At 41.1% G+C, this 23,632-nt stretch overlaps 1 pseudogene; it reads right to left on the bottom strand.

Moving 5' to 3' along the window:
- Window positions 1-17,360: 17,360 nt before the first annotated feature.
- Window positions 17,361-23,632, bottom strand: part of LOC128636039 (cytochrome P450 2A5-like) — a 125,856-nt pseudogene continuing 119,584 nt past the window's right edge.

Raw genomic sequence — 23,632 nt, 5'->3', positions numbered from 1 at the left:
GTTTCCTTCCCAAAGTGGTTTCAGATAGGAATATTAATTAAAGGACCAGTCAACACAGTATATTTGCATAATCAACAAATGCAAGATAACAAGACAATGCAATAGCACTTAGTCTGAACTTCAAATGAGTAGAATTTTTTTTTCTGACAATTTTAAAAGTTATGTCTTTTTCCACTCCCCCTGTACCATGTGACATCCATCAGCCAATCACAAATGCATACACGTACCATGTGACAGCCATCAGCCATTCACAAATGCATACACACTTATTCTTGCACATGCTCCGTGGGAGCTGGTGACTTAAAAAGTTTAAATATAAAAAGACTGTGCACATTTAGTTAATGAAAGTAAATTGGAAAGTTGTTAAAAATGGCTGCTCTATCTGAATAATGAAAGTGTAATTTTGATTAAGTGTCCCTTTAAGAAATTGTTGTTCCTTCTTTGTGTCCTATTCCTTCTTCTCATAAGGAGCGTTTGTTGCACAACCTGGATGTGGTTCGCGCGTTGAAATATTATTTGCAGGCGACTAAAGATTTTCGTCAGTCTTACTCTTTGTTGTTTATTCTGGGAAGCGTAAGGGTCAGAAATCTACGGCTACTTCTCTTTCTTTTTGGTTGAGGAGTGTTATACATATGGCATATGAGACTGCTGGACAGCAGCCTCCTCAGAGAATCACGGCTCATTCCACAAGGGCTGTTTCTTCGTCTTGGGCCTTCAAAAATTTAGCTTCTGTGGAACAGATTTGCAAAGCGGCCACTTGGTCATCTTTACATACTTTTTTCTAAATTTTATAAGTTTGATACTTTTGCTTCAGCTGAGGCTTCGTTTGGGAGAAAGGTTCTTCAAGCAGTGGTGCCTTCTGTTTAGGCTAACTGTCTTGTCCCTCCTCTAGCTTGGGTATTGATTCCCAATAGTAATTATGATGATCCGTGGATTCACTGTGTCATTAGAAAGAAAATGAAATTTATGCTTACCTGATAAATTTGTTTTTTTCTTGACACGGTGAGTCCACGGCCCGCCCTGTATTTTCAGACAGTTTATTTTTTTATAAACTTCAGGCAGCTCTGCACCTTATGTTACTTCCTTTCTCCTTTACTTCTGGTCGAATGACTGGGGGTTGTGGGTAAGGGGAGTGGTATTTAACAGCTTTGGCTGTGGTGCTCTTTGCCTCCTCCTGCAGGCCAGGAGTGATATTCCCAATAGTAATTATGATGATCCGTGGACTCACCGTGTCAAGAAAGAAAAACATTTATCAGGTAAGCATAAATTTATTTTCCTCTTGTAAGGTGTATCCAGTCCACGGGTTCATCCATTACTTGTGGGATATTCTCCTTCCCAACAGGAAGCTGCAAGAGGACACCCACAGCAGAGCTGTCTATATAGCTCCTCCCCTAACTGCCACCCCCAGTCATTCTCTTGCAGCTCTCGACAAGATAGGAAGTATCAAGAGATATGTGGCGACTTAGTGTAGATTTACCTTCAATCAAAAGTTTGTTATTTTTAAACGGTACCGGCGTTGTACTGTTTTACTCTCAGGCAGAAATTAGAAGAAGAATTCTGCCTGGAGGTTTGATGATCTTAGCGGTTTGTAACTAAGGTCCATTGCTGTTCTCACACATAACTGAAGAGTATGGAAAGAAAACTTCAGTTGGGGGAACGGTCTGCAGATTACCTGCTTTGAGGTATGTTCAGTATATTTATTTCTAGAGAGATGAATGAGTTCTAGAAAATGCTGACAGAGCCTTGTGTATTTGAGGTAAGCCTGATGCAGTGATTTAACAGCAACTGGGATCATGCTTACAAAACAGGGTAATGCTTATATTAATACTCTTATTACTTAGTGACAGTTAAACGTTTACATGACTTCAAAAAATAAGACGTTTTTTCTCTGAGGGAGATAAATCTTTATTTGGGGCCTAGTTTCCACATGGCTAATCAGACACTCCTAGAAGTACTTTCTTAAGGCCCCTCTGGCATCCAGTACATGGTGGGAGGGGCCTATTTTAGCGCTCTAAATGCGCAGTTTTTATTCAGACTGAGACATCCAGCTTTCCTAGAGGAGTCCTCTGGCACCTGAAGACCATTATAAGGGGTTTATTTCTGTACAAAATCGTAATTGTGGGCAGGTGGGAGCCTCAGCAGAGCTGTGGCTGGGTGCTTAACTGTCTTTTAACGTTTTTTAATGTTTTCAAATCCGGTTTGGGGCCTAAGGGGTTAATCATCCATTTGCAAGTGGGTGCAATGTTGCTTTAGTCCCTTACACACACTGTAAAAATTTCAAAGACTTTACTATATTTTTACACTGTTTTGCAGTTTAAGTGTTAGTTTTTTTTCTCTTAAAGGCACAGTAATGTTTTTGTTTAATTGCTGTTTCACCTTTATTAAAGTGTTTTCCAAGCTTGCTTGTCTCATTACTAGTCTTTTAAACATGTCTGACATAGAGGAAACTCCTTGTTCAATATGTTTAGAAGCCATGGTGGAACCCCCTCTTAGAATGTGTACCAAATGTACTGAAATTTCTGTAAACTATAAAGACCATATTATGGCGCTTAAAGATTTATCTCCAGGGGATTCTCTGACTGAAAAGAGGGAGATTATGCCATCTAGCTCTCCCCATGTGTCAGAACCTATAACTCCCGCTCAAGTGACGCCAAGTACCTCTAGGGCGTCTAATTCTTTTACCTTACAGGACATGGCGGCAGTTATGAATGCTACCCTCACTGAGGTGTTTTCCAAACTGCCAGGGTTACAAGGAAAGCGAGACAGCTCTGGGGCTAGAACTAATACAGAGCTTTCTGACGCTTTAATGTCTGTGTCCGATATTAGGGATGGGCGAATGTGTAAATTTTCGAATTTCGAATGTAGAACAAATGTTATTATCGAAATTCAAATTCTAAATCTGAATGTCGATAAGAACGAATATTCTTAAAAATTCGAAAATCGAATGTTATTTACAGTTTTCGAATGTCACTTTTGAATTCGAATGTTTATAATTATATCGAATGTCCACATTCGAAATTTCGAATTTAACATTCTATTTAACAAATACTATTCAGAAGTTCAATAGTTCATGTGGTAGGGCGGGAATCTAGTAAAATGATACATAATAGATACAAATATATAATTTCAAATGTTTCCATATAGAATATTGCATAATTCGAATATTACATTTAAAGAAAGCATTAGAAATACTATTACAAACATATAAATTTGAATTTTTCGAATTCGAATATAAATTCAAATTTTTTGAATTAGAATATTGCATAATTCGAATATATTACATTTAAAGAAAAAGCATTAGAAATACTATTACAATCTAAATTCGAATTTTTCGAATTCGAATACACGTATTGCATAATTCGAATATTACATTTAAAGAAAAAGCATTAGAAATACTATTACAATCTAAATTAAAAATTTTCAAATTCAAATATTGCATAATTCGAATATTACATTTAAAGAAAAAGCATTAGAAATACTATTACAATCTAAATTCGAATTTTTCGAATTCGAATATTGCATAATTCGAATATTACATTTTAAGAAAAAGCATTAGAAATACTATTACAATCTAAATTCGAATTTTTCGAAAAGAATATTTTCGAATGTAATGTTATGTAAACATTCGAAATTCGATTTGAACGAACGAATGTGTTAAAATTCGTGCTGTTTTTCGAATGTTGCGAAACATTCGCCCATCCCTATCCGATATACCCTCACAATACTCAGAAGCCGAGGCAGGTGAGCTTCTATCTGTGGGTGACATTTCAGACTCAGGGAGGGCGTTACTTCAGTCTGATTCTGAAATGACAGCGTTTAAATTTAAGCTTGAACACCTCCGCTTATTGCTTAGGGAGGTTTTAGCGACTCTGGATGATTGTGACCCCATTGTGGTTCCAGAGAAATTGTGTAAAATGGACAAATACTTTGCAGTGCCTGTTTACACTGATGTTTTTCCAGTCCCTAAGAGGTTTTCGGAAATTATTACTAAGGAATGGGATAGACCAGGTGTGCCGTTCTCTCCCCCTCCTGCTTTCAAAAAGATGTTTCCCATAGATGCCGCCGTACGGGACTCATGGCAGACGGTCCCTAAGGTGGAGGGAGCAGTCTCTACCTTAGCTAAGCGTACAACTATCCCCATCGAGGACAGTTGTGCTTTCCTAGATCCTATGGATAAAAATTTGGAGGGTCTCCTTAAGAAAAATTTTATATATCAAGGTTTTATTCTCCAGCCTCTTGCATGCATAGCCCCAGTTACTGCTGCAGCGGCTTTTTGGTTCGAGTCTCTTGAGGAGGCTCTGCAGGTGGAGACTCCGCTAGATGATATTCTAAACAAGATTAAAGCTCTTAAGTTAGCTAATTCCTTTATTTCTGACGCCGTTTTTCAGTTAACCAAGCTAACGGCTAAGAATTTAGGTTTTGCCATTTTGCCGCGTAGGGCGCTATGGCTTAAGTCCTGGCCAGCAGACGTTATTTCAAAGTCTAAGCTTCTTAACATCCCCTTCAAGGGACAGACCCTATTCGGGCCTGGTCTGAAGGAGATCATTTCTGATATTACTGGAGGAAAAGGTCACGCCCTTCCTCAGGATAGTTCCAATAAGTTAAGGACCAAACAGAATAATTTTTGTTCCTTTCGAAACTTCAAGAGTGGCGCAGCTTCAGTTTCCTCTAATGCAAAACAAGAGGGAAATTTCGCCCAGCCCAAACCAGTCTGGAGACCTAACCAGACTTGGAACAAGGGGAAGCAGGCCAAGAAACCTGCGGCTGCCTTTAAGACAGCATGAAGGAGTAGCCCCCAATCCGGGACTGGATCTAGTAGGGGGCAGACTTTCTCTCTTCGCCCAGGCTTGGGCAAGAGACATCCAGGATCCCTGGGCGCTAAAGATTGTTGCCCAGGGATATCTTCTGGAATTCAAAGGTTCATCTCCAAAGGGGAGATTTCATCTCTCACAACTATCTGTAAACCAGATAAAAAGAGAGGCATTCTTACGTTGCGTTCAAGACCTACTGGTTATGGGAGTGATCCACCCAGTTCCAAGAGAGGAACAGGGGCTGGGTTTTTATTCAAACCTGTTTATAGTTCCCAAAAAAGAGGGAACTTTCAGACCTATCTTGGATCTCAAGATCCTAAACAAATATCTCAGGGTCCCATCCTTCAAGATGGAGACAATCCGAACCATCCTCCCTATGATCCAGGAGGGTCAATATATGACTACTGTGGACTTAAAGGATGCTTATCTCCACATTCCGATTCACAGAGATCATCATCAGTTCCTCAGGTTCGCCTTCCTAGACAGGCATTACCAGTTTGTGGCTCTTCCCTTCGGGTTAGCCACGGCATCAAGAATCTTTATGATGGTTCTAGGGTCCCTTCTGGCGGTTCTAAGGCCGCGGGGCATATCGGTAGCCCCTTACCTAGACGACATTCTGATTCAGGCGTCGACTTTTCAAATCGCAAAGTCCCATACGGACATTGTTCTGGCCTTTCTGAGGTCTCATGGGTGGAAAGTGAACATAGAAAAGAGTTCTCTTTCTCCTCTCACAAGAGTTTCCTTCCTAGGAACTCTGATAGATTCAGTAGAAATTAATTTTTTTCTGACAGAAGTCAGGATATCAAAGCTTCTAACTTCCTGCAGTGCTCTTCATTCCACTTCTTGGCTGTCAGTGGCTCAGTGTATGGAAATGATCGGCCTAATGGTAGCGGCAATGGACATAGTTCCGTTTGCCCGCCTACATCTCAGACCACTGCAACTTTGCATGCTCAACCAGTGGAATGGGGACTACACAGATTTGTCTCCTCTGTTAAATCTGGATCAAGAGACCAGGGATTCTCTTCTCTGGTGGTTATCTCGGGTCCATCTGTCCAGGGGAATGAGTTTCTGCAGGCCAGAGTGGACTATAGTGATGACAGATGCCAGCCTTCTGGGCTGGGGTGCAGTCTGGAACTCCCTGAAGGCTCAGGGTTCGTGGACTCAGGAGGAAGCCCTCCTTCCGATAAAAGATAATTCTATGGGCAGAGGTTCACTCTTGCCATCTCTCAGCTATCCATATCCCAGGAGTAGAGAACTGGGAGGCGGATTTTCTAAGTCGGCAGACTTTTTATCCGGGGGAGTGGGAACTCCATCCAGAGGTATTTGCCCAGCTGATTCAATTATGGGGCAAACCAGAACTGGATCTGATGGCGTCTCGTCAGAAGGCCAAGCTTCCTTGTTACGGGTCCAGGTCAAGGGATCCCCAGGCAGCGCTGATAGATGCTCTAGCAGTGCCCCTGGTCCTTCAGCCTGGGTTTATGTGTTTCCACCATTTCCTCTCCTCCCTCGTTCTGATTGCCAAGAATCAGAGCAGGAGGACAGCTTCGTGATTTTGATAGCGCTTGCGGTGGCCATGCAGGACTTGGTAGCGGATCGGTGGACATGTCATCCTCTCCACCATGGACTCTGCCGCTGAGGCAGGACCTTCTACTCCAAGGTCCATTCAAACATCCAAATCTAATTTCTCTGCGTCTGACTGCTTGGAGATTTAACGCTTGATTTTATCAAAACGTGGGTTTTCACCGAGTCGGTCATTGATACCCTGTATTCAGGCTCGAAAGCCTGTCACTAGGAAAATTTATCATAAGATATTGGTGTAAATATCTTCATTGGTGTGAATCCAAGGGTTACTCGTGGGAGTAAGGTCAGATTCCTAGATACTATCCTTTCTCCAAAGAAGGATTCGAAAAGGGATTATCGGCGAGTTCCTTAAAGGGACAGATTTCGTTTCTGCTCTGTCTATTCTTTTGCACAAGCCCTGGCTGATGTTCCAGACGTTCAGGTCGTTTTGGGTCAGGCTTTGGTTAGTATCAGGCCTGTGTTTTAAACCTATTGCTCTGCCATGGGGGCGCGATCCGATATAGATCGCAGTTTGGCGGCGCAAGGCGAGGGAACCGGCGTCGCCCGCAGTTTCAGCTCGCAACTCGAGCTATCCCATATAGGTCGCCGTCAGATGCTAACGTGCCGTAAGTCTGACAAACCAGCGATGTCCAGAAATCTGCGCAAGTACAAATTTCTGGCGTCGCAGTGACTTGCGCCACGTTAGAAACGCCGGCGCCTATAAAACCTGACTAAAGTCTAAAACACCCGCACTGTCTAACACGCCTCCCTACATAGCCCGCACTGTCGAACACGCCTCCCTAACATAGCCCGCACTGTCTAACCCTCTATCCGCTATCCCCCCTCACTAGCCTAACAATAAAAAAGCTATTAACCCCTAAACCGCCGCTCCCGTACCCCGCCGCCAGCTATATTATATCTATAACCCCCCTAAAGTGAGTCCCCCCTAACACCGCCGCCATCTATATTAAAATTATTAACCCCTAATGTAAGCCCCTTACACCGCCGCCATCTCTATTAAAATGATTAACCCCTAATTTAATCTACCTACCCCCGGCCACCAGCTATATTATCTATATTAACCCTAAGTATATTATAGTTAATTTAGTTATTACATTATATATATTAACTATATTAACCCTAATTATATTAGGGTTAATATAGTTACTATAGTATTTATATTAACTATATTAACTCTATCTAAACCCTAACTAAATTTATATTAAATTAAACTAATTCATTTATAAACTAAAATATTCCTATTTATAATCTAAATACTTACTATAAAATAAACCCAAGATAGCTACAATATAATTAATAATTACATTGCTAGCTATGTTAGTGTTAATATTTATTTTACAGGTAAATTGTTAGATTATTTTAATACTAGTATAATAGATATTAAATAGTTATTAACTATTTAATATCTACCTAGTTAAAATAAATTACCCAATTACCTGTAAAATAAATTCCTTAACCTAAGTATAAATACACCTACACTATCAATAAATTAAAATACCTACAAACATCTATCCTAAAAATACAATTAAATTAACTAAACGAAAATTACAAAAAATAAAAAAAAGATTACAAGTTTTTTAAGCTAATTACACCTATTCTAAGCCCCCTAATAAAATAATAAACCCCCAAAATAAAAAAAATTCCCTGCCCTATTCTAAATTAAACAAATTTCAAAGCTCTTTACCTTACCAGCCCTTAAAAGGGCCTTTTGTGGGGCATGCCCCAAAGAATTCAGCTCTTTTGCATACAACAAATACAATCCCCCCCCCATTACAACCCACCACCCACATACCCCTATTCTAAAACCACCCAAACCCCCCCTTAAAAAAGCCTAACACTACCCCCCTGAAGATCTCCCTACCTTGTCTTCACCACACCGGGCCGAACTCCTGATCCGATCCGGGCGATGTCTTCCTCCAAGCGGCAAAGAAGAATTCTTCCTCCGGCGATGTCTTCCTCCAAGCGGCAAAGAAGAATTCTTCCTCCGGCGACGTCTTCCTCCAAGCGGCAGCAAAGTCTTCATTCTTCCGGCGGCATCTTCAATCTTCTTTCTTCGCTCCGCTGCCGCGGAGCATCCGTCCCGGCCGACTGCTGTACTACGAATGAGGTACCTTTAAATGACGTCATCCAAGATGGCGTCCGGCCGAATTCCGATTGGCTGATAGGATTCTATCAGCCAATCGGAATTAAGTTAGAAAAATCTGATTGGCTGATTGAATCAGCCAATCAGATTCAAGTTCAATCCGATTGGCTGATCCAATCAGCCAATCAGATTGAGCTCGCATTCTATTGGGCTGTTCCGATCAGCCAATAGAATGCGGGCTCAATCTGATTGGCATGTTCGGATCAGCCAATCGGATTGAACTTGAATCTGTTTGCTGATTCAATCAGCCAATCAGATTTTTCTAACTTAATTCCGATTGGCTGATAGAACCTAATCAGCCAATCGGAATTCGCGGACGCCATCTTGGATGACGTCATTTAAAGGTACCTCATTCCTAGTACAGCAGTCGGCCGGGGAATGGGATGCTCCGCGGCGGGCGGAGCGAAGAAAGAAGATTGAAGATGCCGCCGGAAGAATGAAGACTTTGCTGCCGCTTGGAGGAAGACGTCGCCGGAGGAAGAATTCTTCTTTGCCGCTTGGAGGGAAGACATCGCCGGAGGAAGAATTTTCTTTGCCGCTGGAGGAAGACATCGCCCGGATCGGATCAGGAGTTCGGCCCGTGTGTGGTGAAGACAAGCTAGGGAGATCTTCAGGGGGGTAGTGTTAGGCTTTTTTAAGGGGGGTTTGGGTGGTTTTAGAATAGGGGTATGTGGGTGGTGGTTGTAATGGGGGGGGATTGTATTAAATTTATTAATAGTGTAGGTGTATTTTATAACTAGGTTAGGATTTATTTTACAGGTAATTGGGTAATTATTTTAACTAGGTAGATATTAAATAGTTTAATAACTATTTAATATCTGTTATACCTAGTTAAAATAATTAACAATTTACCTGTAAAATAAATATTAACCCTAACATAGATACAATGTGAATTATTAATTATATTGTAGCTATCTTAGGGTTATTTTATAGGAAGATATTTAGATTTAAATAGGAATATTTTAGTTTATAAATGAATTAGATTAATTTAATATAAATTTAGTTAGGGTTAGATAGAGTTAATATAGTTAATATAAATACTATAGTAACTATATTAACTATATATAATTAGGGTTAATATAGTTAATATATATAATGTAATACCTATATTAACTATAATATACTTAGGGTTAATATAGATAATATAGCTGGCGGCGGGGTAGGTAGATTAAATTAGGGGTTAATCATTTTAATAGAGATGGCGGCGGTGTAAGGGGCTTACATTAGGGGTTAATAATATTAATATAGCTGGCGGCGGTATAGGGGGATTAGATTAGGGGTTAATAATTTTTATATAGGTGGCGGCGGTGTAAGGGGTCAGATTAGGGGATAGATAAGGTAGATGGCGGCGGTTTTAGGGGCTCACAGTAGGGGGTTAGTTTATGTAGATGGCGGCGGGGTCCGGGAGCGGCGGTTTAGGGGTTAATAACTTTATTAGGGATTTCGGGGGGTGGGGGATCGCGGTTGTCAGGTAGATAGACATTGGGCATGCGTTAGGTGTTAGGTTTTATTTTAGCAGATCGCGGTTGACAGGGAGATAGAACATTGCGCATGCGTTAGGTGTTAGTTTATTTTCTAGTTAGTTTAGGGAGTTACGGGGGGCTCCAATAGTCTGCGTAAGGCTTCTTACGGCTGCTTTTGTGGCGAGGTGAAAATGGAGTAAGTTTTCTCCCATGTTTTCGCCACGTAAGTCCTTACGCTGCATATTGGATACCAAACTGCGCTGGTTTGGTATAACCTGCCTATGGCCCAAAAACTACGGCGACGGCAGAAAAATACGCGCGTAACTTCTAGGTTACGCCGTATATAGGATAACCAAATCAGGCGTAAATATTGGCGTCGCCGGCTTTTGCGGGCGACGATTATATATCGGATCGACCCCATGGAGTTTTAAATTTAGTTCTTAAAGTTCTTCAAGGGGTTCAGTTTGAACCCTTGCATTCCATAGATATCAAGCTTTTATCTTGGATAGTTCTATTTTTAGTAGGCTATTTCTTCGGCTCGAAGAGTTTTCAGAGTTATCTGGCCTTACAGTGTAATTCCCCTTATCTGATCTTCCATGCAGATAGGTAGTTTTGCATACCAAACCTGGGTTTCTTCCTAAGGTAGTATCTAATAGGAATATCAATCAGGAAATTGTTGTTCCGTCACGTGTCCTAATCCTTCTTCAAAGAAGGAACGTCTGTTACACAATCTTGACGGTGGTTCGTGCTTTAAATTTTTATTTGCAAGCTACTTAGTGATTTTCGTCAAACATCTGCCATTGTTTGGTTGTACTACTCTGGAAAGGAGGAAAGGCCAAAGTGCTTCAGCAACTTCTCTTTCTTTTTGGGCTTAGAAGCATAATCCGTTTAGCTTATGAGACTGCTGGCCAGCAGCCTCCTCAAAGAATTACAGCTCATTCTACTAGAGCGGTAGCTTTCCACATGGGCTTTTCAACATGAGGCCTCTTTTGAACAGATTTAGGTAAGGCGGGCGACTTGGTCTTCGCTTCATACTTTTTCTAAAATCTACCAAATTTGATACTTTAGCTTCCTCGGAGGCTATTTTTGGGATAAAGGTCTTGCAGGCAGTGGTTGCCTTCCATTTAAGTGCTGCCTTGTCCCTCCCTTCATCCATGTCCTAAAGCTTTGGTATTGGTATCCCACAAGTAATGGATGAACCCGTGGACTGGATACACCTTACAAGAGAAAACAAAATTTATGCTTACCTGATAAATTTCTTTCTCTTGTGGTGTATCCAGTCCACGGCCCGCCCTGTGACTTTAAGGCAGGTGTTTTTTATTTTTAAACTACAGTCACCACTGCACCCTATAGTTTCTCCTTTTTCTTGCTTGTCTTCGTTCGAATGACTGGGGTGGAAGATAGGTGAGAAGGCTATATAGACAGCTGTGGGTGTCCTCTTGCAGCTTCCTGTTGGGAAGAATATCCCACAAGTAATGGATGAACCCGTGGACTGGATACACCACAATCGAAAGAAATTTATCAGGTAAGCATAAATTTAGTTTTTTCCTGCTTTTCTTTTTTTTTGCTTCTACTCCTTTACACCTCACCTACTTGGCTATACATTAAAACTGAGGTGTAAGTGAGGAGGGAGGCGTATTTTATAGGCATTTGAGGTTTGAGAAACTTTGCCGCCTCCTTGTAGGAATGTATATCTTATCAGTAACAAGCTTGTGGACTCTCGCCACCGATGAAATAAATTAATTTATCAGGTTAGTTCTTATATAAATTATGTTTTATTTATATATATATATATATATATATTATTTTTTATTGAGGTAATTAAATCAGGCATACAACATGTATACAGTTATGCAGAAAATATTACAATATAGCACAATGCATATAACATATTTCATAATTTAGCATAACAAGAACAAGATGTTCACACTATATTTTGTGGCTCAGTAAAAGTATACTTAACAGATTGAGTTAACAGCATTGATACCTATTGCCTGTACTTTGCAAAACCTTCCAAACATGACTCAATAGGTCACTCTCGGGACCTAAATTCTAAAAGTGGGTATAAGTAGAAGAAGGTAATCTGAAACAAGGAGAACTCTCTTGGGTATCAGCTAGAATACCTCAGGGTTTTATAATTTTCTGGGGGGGGATTTTTATATGCAAAAGTAATATGGGATGGGGGAAGAGATGGTACTCGCTTACTTTTAGTATATGATGTGAGTATTATATATAGCTCTATAAAGCGTATGATATGGGATATAAAAATAGGGAAGCATGATAAATTAGAAAGCATTATAATAATAAGCTATAAAGGCTCCATATGAACTAGAACAATATCTTAAACACTAATACCGAGGGTAGATGGTAAGAGAATAAATATAAGGGGAACTTTTACTCCTCAACGTAGAACATATGAATAGAAAGGTTGCGATAAATGTTATATAAGGAAAATGAATCATCTCAAGTAAGCTAACATTAGGATAAGCTGTGTGTGATTCAACATGTAAGCTAGGACTGCCGACAATACAGGTAAAAAAGATATATAGGGTGAAGATGGCTGGTTAGGGTGATATTGTGGCTAAATAATTAAAACCTTCTATTAAGATTGCAAAAATGGATTAGTTTAAATTAATTTAAGACATAGGAGAATCCACTACCCCGGCCGTAGGCAGCAGACTCCCCACTATACATAAGCCTACAGGAATATTTATAATTGTCGATTACCCAGCCCATCCTTAGTTAATTCTCTAGAGGGGAAAGATGGTGGAATATAAGAACTATAGGGGAGCCCGCCATCCTAAAAAGGAATGCACTTCCATAGGTTACACAAATAAATACCTTAAAGGAGCTTGGGTTTGAAACCTTAGCCAGTAATATTGCTTAGAGAACTTCCATCTCATGAGGATTATAAAATAGCACAGCCTAAACCGTTAACACAGCATGAGGGGGAAGATGATTGCTATATAGCTTGTATCACACTCCTAAGCCCCTATACACACATATATGAAATACAAATTTATATTTGTTATTTTAAACAGTGAAATGTGTAATCCATGCTCCTTTTATATAGAATGACTGTAGTTTTGGTAATATACCTTTAAATGTGAGCTAATAAAAGGGGTAATGTGACAGCTGTGAGTATCCCTGACGAAGTGGCCGTTTAGCGGCAGGAAACGCGTTGGATGTAGCTGATGTGTGAGGAGTGGTGTTATCCTTATGTTTTTGTTGTGGTAATAAAACTTTGCAACGATTTAAGCTCAGTCTATCGAATGCTTATTGTTATCAACTCTTCAGTATGAAATACAAACAAAAACAAATATTGTTAGCAACTAATCTCCCTTTCGGGAGTTTTATACATAAGCCATCTATGAGAACAATCAAATGCTATGGGAAAAAAATGTATTGTTGAGGTAAACCTATTACGTCTAACTAAATGAGACCATATACTGTTAGCACATTAAAATATGGGAGTAAAGTGTGCTGCCTCAACTTTAAACATATAACTAGCATTATATGTAGAAAACACGTCTTAATGATATCTGGGTAAATAAACATAAATGCACAACTGTTTAATCTATATTTATGAGATGATAGTTAAATTCAAGTCTAGTACAAACTTAGTCCCCAGACACATGGTAGAGAGTCTGTGTGGTTGCAAATGTTCCGGTACACTGAGAGCTGTGAAGAGCTCCCTGCTCATCACCGTAAGTCATGTATATATATTAATGACTAGCCCACACCGGTTCTCAGGGCAATGTTATGGGGAGCAGAATATACAGGGCCGCAGTAGATCTCTGAATAAACTTGCCTGCATGACTGAATGAGTCCCCCTGTGAAAAACTTGAATAACAATGTCCCTCTTTTCCCAGCTTCTATGGGTTGAATACTGAAGTAATACTTGCCCGCCAGGGTTGGAGTGTCCACTCCAAATTATTTGTATCAGTGTCACCATTTAGATGAAGAAGAGGCAGATTACCACACTTAGGTGAAAATATCTCACAATTGAAGGCCTGCACGACCTCTCCATATCCTGCGATCCCTTGCCAAGTATAATAAAGGCTTGAGTAAACCACAGCCATACCAGGGGCCGGGAACCTCATCAAACTGCACTGTCAGTGTACCCTGTGACTGATCCTCGGTATCTGGAGTCACATCCTTGCAAGTGAAAGCCGGATATTCATTCACCGCCATGGTAAATAACGAGCCCGGGTCTCACCTGTCTCATGTGGGACACGGTCGACTATGATCATCTGATCTCCAGTGCCGGTGTCTCTCCTGCTCTCCTGAGGGACTATATGACTCAGGTCTCCTCTCGGTGATACAGTCAGGAGGCAGTGGTCTTAATAGTTCGTGCAGAATCCCATGTCAATTCACATAGATAGCTGTCGCGATATCTTGCATGCGGTGTTCCCATACATCTAGTGCCGCCATTTTAGAAAAAGATAGCAATACTTGCAATGCTTCAGTAAAAACAATGTCTAAGGTTCCCCAAAAGAAATAGTTATCTTGCTAGGATTTTTGATGTGCCCAAAGTATCTGCGTACTTTGTAACCCAGAAACCTGGGGGCGGGGGATATTGTGAAGGGATCCTCAGACCATGCATCTTTCTGCCGATAAAGTCAAGTAGGGCGCTAGTTAGAGAAAAGTTATGCGCTGCTTACTTGGGAGAGTCATAGTCAGGCTTTCAGTTTATCAGGGGCTACACTCCTTAACGCTATCAAACTGTAGAGACTATCTGCTTCCAAATAGAGAAGTATTACTATAATATTTCCTTTATAATAGACTAGATAGCAGATTTTAATAAATCTAAGCAGGAGCTTCACATAGACATGTCCTGCCGCTCCAAGTGTAGGCTCCGCCCCCATATATTAGTATATATATTATTAATAATAATAGTAGTAGACATATTCAGGGAGATAAAAGTAAAAATGTTAGTAAATTGTTCTTCCATCCTATATCTTACTATGGTAGTAGTTTCAGAATTCATTTGTCAATGAAAATCTGTTTCATTTATTATTCCTATTTTCATTTTCAAGGAAAAAGAGGAGCAACCGGCAGCAGCATAAACTTAAAGGGATACTAAACTCAAATAGAAAGTTTTATGAGCCAGCCCATCTTTGGTTCAGCACCTGGGGGTAGCGATTGCTGATTGGTGGTCTAAATGCAGACACCAATCAGTCAAGTGCTACCCAGGGTTCTGAACCAAAATGGGCCGCCTTTGCAAGCTTACATTCCTGCTTCTTCAAATAAAGATACCAAGAGAACAGAGAAAATTATTATTTGATAATAGGAGTAAATTAGAAAGGTTGCTTAAAATTGCATGCTCTGTCTGAATCACGAAAGAAAAAAAATGCGTTCAGTATCCCTTTAACCCCTTAATAACCAGTGCCAAACCCTGTTATAACGCTGGTCATTATGCCTTATAATCGTTGCTGCAGTCCTGGGTTTCTCTCTGCGCAATCTCGCCCAGAATAGCGAGATTGCGCTATTTTCTGCATGCCCTACAGGTGGGGCACTGCAGAAATAGATTGTCAGGATTTACTGATGCAGAGGGGCTACTCTTGGCCCTCTCTGCATCACACAGCGGTGGTGCCGATTGTTGGTGGGTGGGAGTGTAAAGAGGGAGGCGGGTGGGCGTCCCATCGCTGGAGGAGAGTGGGAGTGGGTGGGACCGCTTGGCCACGCTACAGGGAAGCCCAAAATATAAAATAAAAAAACTGCGTCTTTGACGGTGAAGGAGGTAGGAGGGAGTAGGGGCAATAAGGGGATCCCATGTGGGATCTGTTAACAGAAAGGATCTGGGAGGGGGAGGGGGTAGTGAATTGAGGGGGCAGCTACACTACAGAAAAAATTTGACTTTTATTTATTTATTTTTTTAAATTGCCAATTTTGCAGCAAACCTAGGATGGTGGCAAATAGGTTGAGGGGGGATCAGGGGGGTTGGGGGTTAGGGGGAGGCCTACACTGCAGCAAATATATTAAAAAAAAATAATATTAAAAAAAGGCTTATTTTCATACTGGCAGACTTTATGCCAGTACTTAAGATGGCGGTGACAATTGTAAAGTGGGGGAGGGATAGAGCGTTTTGAGCGGGGGTCAGGGAGGGATTAGGGGGTGGGATGTGTCAGGTGGGAGACTGATCTCTACACTAAAGCTAAAATTAACCCTACAAGCTACCTAATTAACCCCTTCACTGCTAGACATAATACAAGTGTGTTGCGCAGCGGCATTTAGCGATCTTCTAATTTCCAAAAATCAATACTAAAGCCATATATGTCTGCTATTTCTGAACAAAGGGGATCCCAGAGAAGCATTTACAACCATTTGCGCCATAATTGCAGTCATAATCATAAAAAATAATGTATCAAAGCTAATTATAAAAAATAATTCAAAGAATGTATGTCTTGAGCACTCTATGGTAGCAGTATTTGCAATCAAATATCAATTTTTCTTTGTTCTCTTGCTATCTTTATTTAAAAAGCAGGAATGTGATGCATAGGAGCCGGCCAGTTTTTGGTTAAGAACCTAGGTTATGCTTGCTTATTGGTGGTTAAATGTATCCATGGTGCTAAACCTAAAATGGGCTGACTGCTAAGATTTACAGTACATTCCTGCTTTTAAAATAAAGATAACAAGAGAATGAAGAAAAATTGATAATAGGAGTAAATTAGAAATTTGCTTACAATTCCATGCTCTATCTGAATTATGAAAGAAAAAAAATTGGGTTCAGTATCCCTTTAAGAATGCCTGGGATAAGCAAAAGGCTGTCCTACAAACTAGATAAGCTTTATACTTTCAGGAAATTTCAGGCAGACTTGCTGGGCCTATGGTTCTTATCAGCCGTTAAAATCTATGTTTCTATGACTTCCTTGCCCTTTTGTGGTAATTTCTTTGAAGAATTCCAATGAGTTGCAGTCAACCTAACACACCACCTATTAAAAGACACCTAAATTATAATTTTAATAAGCATAGGTTTACATTGGAATGTGTTATTTGGAACATTGCTTTAACATCATCTATCCTGATTTAAAGTGAAGGTAAACCTTGATGAATGAAAGCCTGGAGATCCTCACTTCACATGTCAGCAATGACTAATCCGGCTTCCTCCAATCACGGCTTTCCCCCCAGGGGAGTCATTGCCTGAGGCCATGCCGTGATTGGAGGAAGCCGTATTAGTCATTGCTGACGTGTGAAGAGAGGATCTCCGGGTGGGGGAAGCTGCTCTGGCTGTGGAAAAAAAACAAAGGTAAGTTTTTTAAACAAAACAGCTGCTTTCTAAACTTTTGATGAATGAAAGTGCCCCTGTTTTTAATAATATTTTAAAAACCGGGCTTTTATTCATCAAAGTTTACCTTCACTTTAACGTGGGATAAAGCTGATCTCATAGGTTGTGGCAAAGTTGAGAAACCGACCATCTGTGGTGTCAAATCCAAATCTTTAGGTTGTTTTGGGGATGTGATATTGAAATTTTGTAAAATGGTTGTGATAAAGATAAACAACTCAAGGCGAGCCAACTTTTCTCCGAGACAAACACGTTTTCCTGGAATAAGAAAGAGGGAAAGAACATAGAGTTTAATTTGACATTTAAATGATGGAAATTCCGTGATAATTAAGTTGTAATATGTCTAGATACCTGCAGAGAAGGCCATAAAAGCTTCGTTCTTTTTAAATTTCCCATGTTCATCCAAAAAACGAGTTGGGTCAAAAATATGTGGATTGGGGAAATATTTAGGGTCTTGGAGAACAAAAGTTAAAATTGGAAATACATCTGTATCCTATAGAGAGAAGAGAAGAAATGTGTTGTTTGTTAAATTAAATTAGAACACAAAAAGCATACAGTATTATACAGATATGTTTATTTTGAAATAAGTACTTTGGTAGTTTTCTAAAGTCAGTTACTCTGTCCATTAAAGGGACATAATACTCATATGCTAAATCACTTGAAACTGATGCAGCATAACTGTAAAAAGCTGACAGGAAAATATCACCTGAACATCTCTATGTAAAAAAGGAAGATATTTTACCTCACAACTTCCTCAGCTCACCAGAGTAAGTTCTGTGTAAAAAGTTACACTCAGCTGCTGCCCGGCTGCAGGTAAAAAAATGAAGAAATGAACAGCAGCCAATCAGCATCAACAGTGCTGAAGTCATGAACTCTTTTACTGTGATCTCATGAGATTTCACTTAGCTCTCATGAGATTTCATAGTAAACTTCCTTAAACTTTATAGGGAAATAAGATAAGCACGAATGCTCACTCCTTTAGCTGTCCCGGGACAGACATACTGATTTGCTGCTTAGAAGTCCTTTACAATGGGATGTGGCTACTGAGGATTTTTTTTAGGTAAACTATCTTTTTTACATAGAGATGTTCAGGTTATATTTTCTATAGCTTTTTACAACTATGCTGCATCACTTTCAAGTGTTTCAACATTTGGGTATTATGGCCCTTCAAGCTACCTAAACCATGCATAAGTTCAAATGTGAAGGATATAATAGTAAAAGCTATGCAGAATTTTTTTTGGAAATTAAGAGTTTTGTTAAAGAGACTAGAACCCTGGATGCTAAAAATGAAACTCAGACACTTAGGGTCAGATGTTATAATGCTCTCTACTTGGGTGAGAAGAGGGACCTTGTCAGTTTGGCGAGGTCCTTCAAAGAATTTTAGAAACACAAATTTTATCTTGAGAGATGTTTATCTCACTATGCAGGGTAATTAATGTGAAGGAGAGAGGGTTCTAACCCCTCCTCCCCCAAATATTTTTTGTGATTTCACTCCATGGCAGTGAGGTTTTGATAATCGGACCCTAAAGGGATACCGAACCCAATTATTTTCTGTTATAATTCAGATAGATGATGCAATTTTAAACAACTTTCTAATTTACTACTATTATCAATTTTTCTTCGTTCTCTTGGCATCTTTATTTGAAAAAGCAGGAATGTAAGCATATGTGCCGGCCCATCTTTGGTTCCGCACCTGGATAGTGCTTGCTTGATTGGTGATGACATTTAGACACCAATCAGCAAGCGTTTCCCAGGGTTCTGAACCAAAGATGGGCCAGGCTCATAAGCTTTGCATTCCTGCTTTTTAAATAAAGATAGCACTTCCTCACTTTCTCTCTACAAATACACCTGCTCTAATCCTAGGGGACTTCAACATCCCCATATACAACCCATCTGCCCCTGCTGCCTCTAAACTTCTCTCACTCACTAACTCCTTCGGCCTCTCACAATCCACCCTATTCCCTACCCACCGTGATGGACACTCTATTTATCTGGTATTCTCCTATCTGCTCTCTCTCTGGTGTTGCCTGTCGACCATTTCCCATCTCTGACCACCATCTGCTCACCTTTAATCCCAATATACATACTAAACCTACTTCCCCCTCTCTGCCCCGCACCAGTAGAAATCTGCACACTGTGGACCCTCCCCAACTCTCTAATCTTATTCATATACCCCTCTCCCACACTTCCACGATATCCTGCCCTGACCTTGCTATAACCCACTATTACAATACTCTCTCTGCTGCACTTGACACTCTCGCTCCGCCTCAACTTCGCAAAGCCCCACGTCGTCAGCTCCAGCCCTGGCACTCCCAACAAACACGCTACCTACAAAAATGTTCACGCACTGGTGAACGTGCCTGGAGGAAATCCTGCTCTGAACCTGATTTCCTGCACTATAAGTTCACTCTTTACTCTTACACCTCTGCCCTTCACTTAGCTAAGCAAACCTACTTGAAACTCTTCTCTTATAGCCACTCACTCTTCAAACCCTAAAAGGCTCTTCTCCATCTTCAACTCTCTCCTCAACCCACCTGCACCACCCCCCTCATATGCATTCAGTGCTCAAAACCTTGCTGACTATTTTTTCAATAAACACTTGCCATCCGAAGAAACATCCCAACACAAACCTGCAATCTCCCAACTTCACTCCCAGTCAACCCCTCTGCCACTCTCTGCACCCTCCTCCCAACCACTGAGAAGTGGCTTCCCTTTTGTCTTCCTCTCACCTCACTACCTGCCCACTTGACTCTATTCCTTCACATCTAATTCCCCCTCTGTCTCCCACCCTCACTCCGGTTCTTACTCACATATTCAACCTATCCCTTTCTACCGGCTTATTCCCTACCTCCTTCAAACATGCAAAAGTCACCCCCATCCTCAAAAAACCCTTCCTTGACTCTAACTCCCCTGCAAACTACCGCCCCATATCACTGCTCCCGGTAGCTTCAAAATTACTTGAAAAACTAGTTTTCAATTGCCTAACCCAATTCCTGTCCTCCAACTCATTGCTCAACCCCCTGCAATCTGGCTTCCGTCCCCAACACTCAACTGAGACTGCCCTCACCAAGGTTACTAACGATCTCCTTTCTGCTAAAAACAAAGGCTACTACACTTTCTGCTAAAAACAAAGGCTATACTCATCTTACTGGACCTCTCTGCTGCTTTTGACACTGTTGATCATCCCCTTCTCTTACAGACTCTCAGCTCTCTTTGGGTCTGTGACACTGCCCTCTCCTGGATTCACTCTTATCTCTCTAACAGATCCTTTTCCGTCTCTTCTGCTGGTGACTCCTCCTCTCTTTTGCCTCTGTCTGTTGGAATACCTCAAGGCTTTGTCCTGGGTCCTCTACTCTTCTCTATGTACACTTCTTCACTGGGTAAACTTATCAACAGCTATGGCTTCAGCTATCATCTCTATGCTGACGATACCCAGATCTACCTTTCCACCCCTGCACTCTCTCCTCCTGTCAATTCTCACATCAGCGACTGCTTATCTGGCATTTCCTCCTGGATGGCCTCTCATCACCTAAGTATAAACATGTCCAAGACCGAACTACTTCTAATTCCCCCCTCTAACTCTACTCCAGTTTCTAATTTTTCCATCACTGTTGGCGGCACCACTATCTCCCCATCACCCCAATTCCGCTGCCTTGGAGTCATGCTTGACTCAAATCTGTCCTTCATTTCCCACATCCAATTGCTCTCTTCATCCTGCCGCAACCATCTACGCAATATCTCCAAAATGTGTCCATTTCTAAGTGCTGAAACTACTAAACAGCTAATCCACTCCCTGGTAATTTCCCGACTTGACTACTGTAACAACTTACTAACTGGCCTCCCTCTCTCCCCTCCAATCCATCCTTAATGCATCTGCCAGACTAATCCACCTCTCTCGACGCTTTGTTTCTGCTGCACCTCTCTGTGAGTCCCTTCACTGGCTCCCCATTCACAACAGAGTTAAATTCAAAACTCACCCTGACCTACAAAGCACTCACCAATGCTGCCCCACCCTACATGTCCTCACTTATCAACAAATACACTCCTGCCCGCCCCCTAAGATCCAACAATGACCTGCTCCTTGCATCCTTTACCATCACCTCCTCTCATGCTAGGCTACAGGACTTCTCTTGTGCGTCACTAACCATCTGGAACGCACTTCCTCGTGCTGTCAGACTTGCCCCTAACCTCTCCTCCTTTAAACGTTCCCCAACGACCTTTCTGTTCAGGGAAGCTTATCACCCGACTCTTTAACATACTAACTTCACTTAACTAACAGCTGCCCTCTATCTCCTCACTAATATCATTCTCACCTTAGCAGTCCCCACCTCCTGTTTCCCATCCTCCTACCCATCTAGATTGTAAATTCCCACGGGAATAGGGCCCTCAATTCCACCTGTTTTTTGGGGGGTTTTTTTCTGTAAAATTTTGTCGTATTGTTTAAATATTAATTTGTACTGTTATCCTTGTACCCATGGGCAGCACTGAGGAATCTGTTGGCACTTTATAAATAAAGAATAATAATAATAATAATAATACTCTGTACAGTGTGTATTAACCCTTCACTAGCAGCAGCTCATTGTCACCCAGATCTGTACAGTGTGTATTAACCCTTCACTAGTAGTAGCTCATTGTCACCCAGATCTGTACAGTGTATTAACCCTTCACTAGCAGTAGCTCATTGTCACCCAGATCTGTACAGTGTATTAATCCTTCACTAGCAGCAGCTCATTGTCACCCAGATCTGTACAGTGTATTAACCCTTCAGTAGCAGTAGCTCATTGTCACCCAGATCTGTACAGTGTATTAACCCTTCACTAGCAGCAGCTCATTATCACCCAGATCTGTACAGTGTGTATTAACCCTTCAGTAGCAGTAGCTCATTGTCACCCAGATCTGTACAGTGTATTAACCCTTCACTAGCAGCAGCTCATTATCATCCAGATCTGTACAGTGTGTATTAACCCTTCACTAGCAGCAGCTCATTGTCACCCAGATCTGTACAGTGTGTATTAACCCTTCACTAGCAGCAGCTCATTGTCACCCAGATATGTACAGTGTGTATTAACCCTTCACTAGCAGCAGCTCATTGTCACCCAGATCTGTACAGTGTATTAACCCTTCACTAGCAGCAGCTCATTGTCACCCAGATCTGTACAGTGTGTATTAACCCTTCACTAGCAGCAGCTCATTGTCACCCAGATCTGTACAGTGTATTAACCCTTCACTAGCAGCAGCTCATTGTCACCCAGATCTGTACAGTGTATTAACCCTTCACTAGCAGCAGCTCATTATCACCCAGATCTGTACAGTGTGTATTAACCCTTCACTAGCAGCAGCTCATTGTCACCCAGATCTGTACAGTGTATTAACCCTTCACTAGCAGCAGCTCATTGTCACCCAGATCTGTACAGTGTGTATTAACCATTCACTAGCAGCAGCTCATTGCCACCCAGATCTGTACAGTGTGTATTAACCCTTCACTAGCAGCAGCTCATTGTGATCCAGATCTGTACAGTGTGTATTAACCCTTCACTAGCAGCAGCACATTATCACCCAGATCTGTACAGTGTGTATTAACCCTTCACTAGCAGCAGCTCATTATCACCCAGATCTGTACAGTGAGTATTAACCCTTCACTAGCAGCAGCTCATTATCACCCAGATCTGTACAGTGAGTATTAACCCTTCACTAGCAGCAGCTCACTTCACCCAGATCACAGAGCTAACTATTGAAATGTCACTCAGCTGTGATTAAAGAACAGTGACAAAAGGAGTGGGCAGTACACAATAGTGCAATACTGATAAACTCCCAAACATTACCTATCTATCTGTCCTGTAAACTAACTGAGTTCAACCATAACAGTTATTCACTCACCTAACTACATCTGCTAAATATCTGTACCCTGCTCAAACCGATCCTAGCACCAATTTCACATTATTTTTCCATGGTGATTGATAAATGATCCATAGATCATCTGTGTGAAGAGTGTCAGATTAGAAGCAGGAAAGTTACCCACGGCAAGAAACTTTGTAGACAAGCTGCTAGAAATTCAGTCTTCTGCTATGCTTCACTTTATTGACAGTGACACCTGCTGGTGGAACTTGGAATTGCAGAAAAACCGTTTTTTTTTTGTTTTTGTTTTTTTAATGACACGAGGAATAGTGCATGGACAGGATCCCGAATTCCGGGACTGTCCAAGGAAAAACGGGACTGTTGGCAACTATGAAATTGTATACGTGACACCTTTATTGGCTAATGAAAAAGGATTATTTTTTTGCAAGCTTTCAAAGCACAGTGAGGCTAGTGTTGCCACCTTTTGCCCAGAAAATTCCTGGACACTTTGTAA

This window comes from Bombina bombina, chromosome 7, assembly GCF_027579735.1.
Source record: "Bombina bombina isolate aBomBom1 chromosome 7, aBomBom1.pri, whole genome shotgun sequence".
In the NCBI taxonomy this organism is placed as follows: Eukaryota; Metazoa; Chordata; class Amphibia; order Anura; family Bombinatoridae; genus Bombina; species Bombina bombina.
The sequence above is the reverse complement of the archived record's forward strand: the minus strand, read 5'-3'. Positions and strand labels throughout refer to the sequence as shown.